Genomic DNA, 9,931 nt, shown 5'->3' with positions numbered 1-9,931 from the left:
GAAAGTGCCCCCTGAGTCACGCATCTTTATGAGTATTAAATGGGTCCGCGCAGCAAAGACTGCGAGCTCAGCACAGTGCTAGCCTCGGGTAGGCTCTTCCGAGGGGGAAGCTGCCATGTTACCGCTGTTGGCAGCAGCAGTGGTGGTGGTGGTGGTGGTGGTGGGGGAGCTGCCATGTTACCGCTGTTGGCAGCAGCAGCGGCGGTGGTGGTGGCGTTGGTAGTGGAAGGCGTTTTTCTGGTTTCGGGGACCATGTGGATTTTTCGGCTTCCAGGTGAGACGGCAGAAGGAAGAGACCAGCCGGGGGCGGAGGTTGGCCAAGGCCTGTCCATCCAGCGGAACAGATTCTTCCCCCGCTGCCGCACACGAGGCAGAGCGGACACAGACCACGTGGCTTTTGAAGTTAGACAGACAGAGGTCTGACTCAGCTGCCCCGCCACGTGGAGCTCTGTGATACTGGGCCCATCACTCAGCTCCTTTGAACCTCAAAAGTCCATGTCTTGCGATCCTCTGCGGAGTGGAGCATCGCCTTGTTGTCATGGAGAAGGTCAAAGAGGAGAGGGTGAGCAGACACAGTGGCATGAGAAAGGATTCACTTTAAAAATGACCCGCCTGCCCGGCCGGCGTGGCTCAGTGGTTGAGCATCGACCTATGAACCAGGAGGTCAAGGCTGGATTCCCGGGCAGGGGACATGCCAGGGTTGTGGGCTCCATCCCCAGTGTGGGGCGTGTAGGAGGCAGCCGATCGATGATTCTCTCTCATCATTGATGTTTCTCTCTCTTTCTCTCCCTTCTTCTCTGACATCAATAAAAATATATTTAAAAAATAATAATAATAAATAAAATAAAATAAAAATGGCCAGCTTGACTTTCTGGATTTTGAAAGCGATTCGCCACTATGTCACTTAAATAAAAATAAGAAAATTCAAATAAGCAAAAGAGAAAAAAATGACCCAGGATCCCTCAGTCCATGCCAACATCTTGATGTTTATCCAAGAAAACTGTCTCCATGGTTGCAAGGTTGAGGAGATGTGAAAGCAGGCCACCCAGGGAGAAGGCCTTTGCACATGGATACAGCCACCATCTGGGGTCAGTCGTGTGGCCACTGCCCTGCGGGAGGCAGAGGGCTCCGCAGGCCACAGGCCCAGTCCCCTGCTGTGACCTATTATAAGGGCAGTGCCATCAGCTGTCACCCTGGAGGAAAGTCCGCTCACTCCCCACCCCCGACGTGGAGGTCAACATGAGCACACGAGTGAGTTTTAAAGAAGACCCTTTATCAAAAGGGAGGTGTGTCCAGTCTCTCGGGGTGTCCCTGCCTTTCTCCCCTCCGACTTGTGTTTGGCTCCTGCCCCCCTGTTAGTTCCGAGCTCCTTGAAGCTTGGGGCTCACAGTCTAATGAACAAGTAGACAAAGAGGCAGCGACGTCAGTGTGATGAGCAACCAGACAGAGGGGGACTCCGGGTATGAGTCTCATTTTATAGTTGAGGGTCCCAGAGGGCCATGCGGTTGCCTGAAGTCAATTGTTAGCCCCTGGAGGAGCCCAAACTAGGGACCCGTGTCTGGCTCCAAGTCCAGAGCGTTTTTTCACTGGTACCCCCTGCCCACCTCACCCCAGGCTGTTGCCATGATTAATTATAAACCAGAAGCACATGCATTCAGGGTTCCGTATCCCAGGAAGTAGGGCAGGTGTCCTCCTGGCTTCCCACAGCTACTTCTGGATCACCGCCCCTCCTTCTTCCCAGAAAACCTCTAGTTTTTGAGCTCATGCCATAGGTGGCACCACCTGCAGCCATTTCTTGGCGCAGTCACCTACTGACCCCTCATTCCTTGAAGACTTAGCAGCTCCCTCATGTCTCTCTTGCCCAGCACAACTTCTGTCAATCTTGGCGATTTCAATACACACACGATATCCCCTCGAACACCTCTGACCTCTCGGTGTCTGGCCTTCTGTGCCTGATTCTATCACTTACCAGAAAGTTTTCAAGGTTCATCTATGTTGTAGGATGAATCGCTACTCAGTTCTTTTCATGGCAGAATAATATTCCACTCTATGGACACAGTACATTTTGTGTATCCATTTGCCCATCGGTGGGCATTCGGGCTGCTTCCACTCTTAGGCTGTGGTGAATAATGCTGCTATGAAATCCACTTACAAGTCTGTGTTTGAATTTCTCCTGGGTAGAAAACTAGAAATGGAATTGCTAGGTCGTATGGTAAATGTATAGCTAACATTTTAAGAAATTATTTTTCTTTTCTAAAGTAGCTTCACCATTTTCTATTCCCGCCAGCAGTAAGCGAGGGTTCCAGTTTATCCACATCCTCACCATCACTTGGTCATGTCTGTCCCTTTTATGATAGCCACGCAGGCAGGAGAGTGAAGTGGTACCTACTGTTGTCTGGATTTGCAGTTCCCTGGTGGCTAATGGTGTTGAGCATCTTTACTGTGCCTCTTGACTGACTGTCACTTTCTTTAGGGGCTCTGTGCTTTTAACCTTGTCTTCCCCCTAAAATCGCTCACACACACACTTTCACAGTCAAACCCTGGCCCTTGTCATTCCCTCCGTCATCATCTCCATGTTGCACATTCCGCTCTTAACCATCACCCTCTTTCCAGCTCACTCCCTCTCCACCTCCGACAACTTCTCAACGTGATTGGGGTCAAATTCTATTGATCGAGACACCTTCTCACTGTCTCTCGGGCCCCGAACATGCCTTCATTTTTGTTCTCTGCCTTGGATTCCGTGAGCTCTCGTTGAAGTCATTTCCCTGCACCTCCCTCTGGTCACCGTGCTTCCCTGGCAAAACCACAACTCCGGTTGCAGCCAACGCTACATCTGTGCTCCCACGTTGCCCATGCTGTGAACATGGCTTGAGAGAAAACACACACCATCAGGCCTTTCTTTAAACTCATGACCACAAACCTCACGGTGTGTTGGGTGGTGCCTGCAACCCTCTTACCTCATCCTGTGTGCTCACCCTCCCATCACCCCGGGGACTATTTCATACCTTGTCCTTTCTCCTCAAACCTTCAGGAGATCCTTCCTGAGTCTCGTGCTTAGCAGGTGTCCTTGCTTCCCATTCCGCTGAGAAAATAGAAACAATTATGAAGGCACAGCTAGCCATGGGCACCCTATCTGTACACCCACAAGCATCTGTTGCTACTCTCATGCCTTCCAGTTCCATAGATAGAAAGTCCTTGCTGCTATCTAAGGCCAAGTCACTACCCATGGCGGCCACCCACCCCCTCTTATCTGTCCATGGAAGTCACTGCAGGAATTGTCCTCTCCCACAGGGCAGCCTGCCAACACCTGTAAATAGCACTTTTCCTAATTAAGGCCTCTTTTGACTCCATATCCCTTACAATTATTCCCCTTGTCCATTGCCCTGCTCCCAGGGGCAGCAAATTTCCTTGATAGATTTGCCTTCTATAGTTTGGTTGTCCTCAAGTCTTCTCCTCCAAGTCTTTCTTGAACCTACTCCAGTCAGGATTTCGCCCCAACCATTCACTGCCACAGCCCCTGTCCAAGCTGCAGCACCCTTCAATGTTGCTAAATCCGATACTTAATTCTTAGGCCATCATTTGACTTGACATAGTGCCGGGAGCCAGTCCATCCTTGCTGTTTCAAGGGACCTGGCATATATAGCATACGGTTCTTAATATGTTTGCTCACCTTCTTGGCGCTGTGTTTTAACCAAGGTCACCTCTCCGAGAAAGGTTGAATCCCAAGGTAGGGATTTTCCCCTGAAGTTAGGGAGGGGATGAAACTCCTTAACTAAGTGCCAGGCGGGTAGTTAATCAATTTAACTACAAACAATCATGCTTAAGCTACATAATCTTTACTCCCTGGAATGGAGATAAGAAACGCCCTAACCTTTGTAATAGAGATTGATAGGATTGAATCAACTGGTATAAATACAGTTGTAACAAGACAGAAACACTCAGAACTTAGAACAGAATCAAGAAGACAGAACCTACACGGAGCCTAGAGACAGAAGAACTTCGCTGGAGAGAGCATGCTGGAGGATCCTGGACAGGGACTGGCCTGGGAGCCTGGAGGCGGAGCCTGGAGAGAGAGCATGGCAAAAGATCCTGGACTGAACCTGACTGTGGAGATTGGCAGGAGAGCCTGACTGGAACCTGGTGACTGAACCTGACTGGAGTACCTGGACAGAACCTGGCTGGAGATCCTAAGCAGAACCTTTCTGGAGATCGAGACCAGAACTTGGCTGGAGATCCTGGCTAGGCTGCTGATGAACTGAACGCTGTCTCCGTGTCATTCCTTCTTCGCCGACTCCGTCCACACCTTTGGGGACCCCTGGACCCGCTGGGGTTGGACCCCGGCAACATAGTTAGTCCCTCCCTCCTCCTTAAGCTACTTTTCTTACTTGGCTTTTCCTAAGACGTCACTGATTTTGTCTTCGTTGCTAATTCTCCCACATCTTGCCAACTTTTAAATTGTGGAGTGTCCTCAGGCTCAGTCCCTGGCCCTCTTATTGGTGGAAACTCAGTGGTCCCCCCCAGGCGTGTGAGCGTCAACGCCTCTGTAAACCATGATCCCTCCTGCTGTTATTCCAGCTGCAATGTCCGCTCCACTTTCACGTACCCAGTCGCTCTCTCAGAGTGTCCAGGTGTCTAGAGCATATCTCGGATTTAACAAGTCCATGTCGGAGCTCCTAATTCCTGCCTCCTCCAAACATGCCCCTCTGCTGACCTCACCATCTTAGTCAGTGGAAATGACCTTTCTTTCCCCCAGTTTTTCCATTAAGAATTGGGGACTGACCGGTGTGGCTCAGCGGTTGAGCGTCGACCTATGAGTCAGAAGGTTACAGTTCGATTCCCAGTCAAGGGCACATGCGAACTCTAGCCCCGGTGTGGGGCATGCAGGAGGCAGCCAATCAGTGATTCTCTCTCATCATTGATGTTTCTCTTTCTCTCTCCCTCTCCCTTCCTCTCTGACATAAATAAATAAATGTTTATTTATTTATTATATAAAATAAAGAATCGGGGAGTCATCCCTAACTCCTATATTAGTTTGCTAGAGCTGCTATCACAGAGAGCCACAAGATGGACGGCTTAAATGACAGAAACTTATTTTCTTGGAGTTCGGGAGGTGAGAAGTCTAAGCTCAAGGTGTCGGTAGACGTGGTTCCTTCTGAGGCTGTCAGGGCAGGGGCTGGTCCGGGCTCGTGGATGGCCTCCTTCTGTACCTGCCCGTGGCTATCACTTGGACTCACCCCCTATCTCCTTACCAGCTCCTCCAGGAGTGCTTGCCTCCCAGCTCTCCCTCAACATTTCCTCTTTGCTGGTCTGCCCCATCACCCTAGCAGCCTTTTTCTATTCCTTTCACAGGCCTAGGTGCTCCCCAGTCTCAGAGCTTTTGCACCTTTTCTCCCCGGGGGGGTGGGGGGGGGAATCTTCCTTTAGCTCTCACATAACTGCCTCCTTCTTGTGCTCAGGTCTCACCTTAAGCGTGACCTACTCTGACTGCCCCGAGTCGCCCTCCTCCGAACTTCACCTATCAGCCCCATGTCCCTTTCATAGCACATTTCATCTGCAACCACCTTATGTAGCATTCATGTGCTGACTTGTTTACCATCTGTCTCCTCCTATGAGTATATAAGTTCTGGGGTGGTCAAAACCTCATCAGTCTTGGTCACTAGTCTATCCCCAACACTAGGGGCTCAATCTCACGTTTGGGGGCAGGGGAGGAGATAATGAATAAATGGGTTAATGGGCCTCTCTAATGCCCACCCAGGTTAGGGATCTTTGTCACATACTTGAAACAATTATTTGGACACATACACATACACACATATGTTCAAGTAGATGAGAGGAGACAGAACAGGCAGGAGAAGATTACATTAAAAACAAAGTTTGGGCCCTAGCCGGTTTGGCTCAGTGGATAGAGCGTCGGCCTGCGGACTGAAGGGTCCCAGGTTTGATTCCGGTCAAGGGCACGTACCTTGGTTGCAGGCACATCCCCAGTAGGGAGTGTGCAGGAGGCAGCTGATTGATGTTTCTAACTCTCTATCCCTCTTCCTTCCTTTCTGTAAAAAATCGATAAAATATATATTTTTAAAAAAGAATATGGCAAAGTTTTTAATAAATAAATAAATAAATAAATAAATAAATAAATAAAAATAAAAACAGAGTTTGGAACAGCCAATGTCAGTCTCCTTTGTCCATGTAACCAAAGCCCTTAAAATACGACTTTCCTCTAAGCTGCGGTGGGAAGCCGTGGATTCTAGAAGAACTGGTGGGGACGGCCCCGCTCTGCCCTTGGACAAATGGTGCCCTGCCAAGCCGTGCGACAAGGAAGGTGAAATCACTTTCAGCAGCTGCCACCCAACTTGATTGATGTGACAAAGCCTTTCCACAAAGCACATAAATCAAAGCAGATGACTGACAGCGAAGTAAACATTTTAGAACTAGAGTAATTAGGAATATATTAGCAATTAAAATAAACTTATTATCATTAGCAAAATTGGCAGCTACTTGCAATTTCCCCAGGGGCCTCCTTTCAAGTATACCCTGGTAGATTATATTAAGGCAAGATTAATGTTTTTGTGGATACAGTTTTCATTTGTCTCAATTATTCCTCACAGTGCCTGGTGTATGGGAAGACATTTGATAAATATTTGCTGATGGAAGGAAGGGTGGAAGGAAGGAAAGAGGGAAGGAAGAAAAGAGGGAAAGAAGGAGGAAAGTAGAAAGGAAGAAGGAAGGAAGGAAAGAAGGAAGGAAGGAAGGAAAGAGGGAAGGAAGAAAAGAGGGAAAGAAGGAGGAAAGTAGAAAGGAAGGTGGAAGGAAAAAAGGAAGGGAGGGAGGAAAGGAGGAAACAAGGAATGAACTGAAAGTCTAGAGGTGCCAGTAAACACGGGAACTGTTGACCTGCCATAAAGTTGCAATGAGGAAATTGCTGAAGGAAAATTAATGGAATACAATGGAATTGTAACCACCGTGCTAATTGCTCCTCATAAAAATATTAAAGTATATACAGTAATGAAGATAATAAGAACCCAATAGCTTTCCAGGCCAATGTCCCTGGAGTTTATCCAGCGCAGAAGTAGGAAGGCTACTTTGCTCCTGGAATTGCCAAACACCCTCTTCCAGATTTCCTTCTCCCGCGTATATGCACAAACACAGGGTCACAGTTCCCTCAGGAAGCACCACGCATCTTGTCATATTTCCAGGAGCCCAGGAAATGAGTCTCTTTTGAATAATGATTTGCATAAACAGACACACACCGGGACTCCTTCAACTGTCTCGGCCAGTTTGAGTGAAATGAGCTCGACTTGACTCGGAGCTGTCACGTTGTGTGATTGATTGCCCAATTTCCCTTCCTGTCCCTGGACGGTAGCCACCACAGCTCATCGGTGCGCCTGTCCTTCATGCCCCATGGGCGCTCTGCTTCTGAGAAACACTGTGATGTTGGTGGGAGGAGGGCACGGCATAACCAGCCCAGCTTGGCCCCCTGACACATTATTAAGTAGGGCTCCTGCTTCCCCTGATTCATCCATCGCCCAAGGCTCCGCTCTGTCCCACCAGAGCGCTGGAACCACCTGTCGAGACCCTGTTCCTGGAAGGAGTTCTTAGCCTAGATTTGGGTGAAAAGGTCCCAAAGGCACAGAAGTGTCTGATGACCAGAGGATGGGGCACCCTTCCAGGGTAGCCTGCTACATCTCCTTAAACAATGGGCGCCTTCGTGATGATCCTACTGAAGTCATGAGACGTGGTCCTCTCCCAGGACAGCCACTCTCCAAGAGAGGCTGGCTCACCAACCCGTTCATTCAATCATTCAACTAACAGGTACTGGGCACCTAGTGAGTGTCGGGAATTGTGCTGAGAGCTCGGATTCAGAGATGAGAAATGGACTCCCTTCCTGCCCTTACGTAGCTTTCAGCCTCGAAAATGATGCCGTATGGGATGCAGGTTAGGCCACAAAAGCCTGGATCCACTATCCTCCTGGTGGTATAATCTCACTGGGCCTCCGTTTCCCTATCTGTAACATGCAGAGGATAACATTGCCTGTAGCCCAGGGTTGCTGTGAGAATTAATTAGCACCTCAAAGCACTTGGGCAGCCTTGAGCACACATGCAGAATGATAGTTCCATTGCTTCACTTGTGGAGGGACCAATAGAAGACCCCAGTTTCAAAGGCGTTAAGTTTTGCAGGAAGAATGCAAGGCCCCGAGGACCACTACAGAGTTTAAGAGTGAGGCTGAGAGTTCAAGAGTGAGTTTGTCTGAAGGCGAGGATAGAAGCTGAGTCAATATAGCAGTCACCTGGGCTGTGATTGCTCTTGAGAACTTTCTGGAGTCCTAGACTGTCTCCCTCTTTGGACCCCAGACCCTGAGATCCTTTATACTGGACCCCACTTCATGCCTCTGTCATCTTAGAAACTATCTTCTTATCTGGATACCCCCTAGCACCAGCTTCCTGCCAGCAGCCAGATGAACCCCTCACTGTCAAAATGCTCAAATTCATGCACAGGCATATTTGCTGCTCATGGCAGGCCATCTCCTCCAGGAGGAATCAGACACCAGCACACACAGTTGCCAGTGGCTCGGCCATACATGATCGTCTGTGTGGTTACCTTCACATGGAAATGGGTAAGCTTTAGCTCTGAAGGTGGAGTCACCTGTCTGGTGCCACGCAAATGCCACACAATAATAAATCTGGGTTGGAACTGGTTCTCTGAAGCCAGAGGTCAGACTCTTCACCCCACACCGCCCTCCTTCCAAAACATGGCGAAATGATGGTGGATATCACCTCAATTTATAGTTTGAGTGGCTTTTGGGTACCTCCTTAGAACTCCACTTAAACCCCACTGTTCCAGTTCCGCTCCTTTGGCGTGGCATCTAACACCTCCACCACCCTGATTAATTTCTCAGATTTACTGTCCCAGAACCCCCTCTATGCAGTCATCTCCACTGCCACGCGAATTAGTCCCTATACCACTCCCCCTGCTTTGGCTTTCCTGCCGCTCTGACTCGATCCATGAGCTTGCCTCCATCCTGCAAACCCTCATGACTGCCCACGACGAACCATGAACACTCAGCCGTGCTCTATGAATCTTCTCTGCAAATGCAAACATCATACACATATCAAGGCAAGACTATGACTGGGATGGGAGGGGGCTTCTGTTTTAATCTTTTACATGTTGCCTTTTGTTGTTGCTGCAAATGGGGTAGATAGAGGGTAATAATTTTCTAGTAATAACACATTAAAAATAAAACAACTTTTGGGAGGCGTAAGACATCCAAACATCTGAGGGCGAATGAGCGTCCCTGGTCCAGAATTGGGGGGACAGTGTATGGGGCACTTTAGGAGAGAGGCTTGGGTTACTGGGAGGTGAGTGCGAGCCACAGCAGGTAGACTTCCTACCCTTTACCGTTAAGACAGTGGTGTGTAGGGAGAGTTGACGGAGGGGTAGTGGGTGGTGTTTTATTTTTTTTTAATTTATTTTTAAAAATCTTGATTGTTGAAAGTACTACCTATGTCCCCTCCCCTCTCATTGACCTCTTCTGGCCCCTCCCTGCTCCCCTGCCCCCAGGCCTTCCTAGTGGGTGGCGTTTTTTAGAAAACTTTTTAGTAGGAAACTGGTGTTGGGCTGTGACTTTCAAGAGACGACAACGAACCTTTATATTGAGCCGCTGTTTTTACCAAGTGTCTCTCATTCACTCACATTAGCTCATTCAAGCTTCCCAGGGACCCTTGCGGTCATTGTCGTTACTCATCGTACAGAGGGAGAAACTGAGGCTCGGGAAGCTTAAGGTCACACCGCTAGTACGTGGAGTGGAGGCCAAATCCAGATCGCCGGGCTCCGGAAGGTGTGAGATAAAATACAAAAAGATAAAAGGGTAGAGGGCAGGCCAGGAGGCACGCCCAGCAGGCGGGTCCCACCAGGAACTGAGGGCCCCTGTGGTTCT

The sequence above is a fragment of the Myotis daubentonii genome, chromosome 17 (assembly GCF_963259705.1).
Source record: "Myotis daubentonii chromosome 17, mMyoDau2.1, whole genome shotgun sequence".
Classification (NCBI taxonomy): Eukaryota; Metazoa; Chordata; class Mammalia; order Chiroptera; family Vespertilionidae; genus Myotis; species Myotis daubentonii.
Note: the sequence above shows the minus strand (reverse complement) of the source record.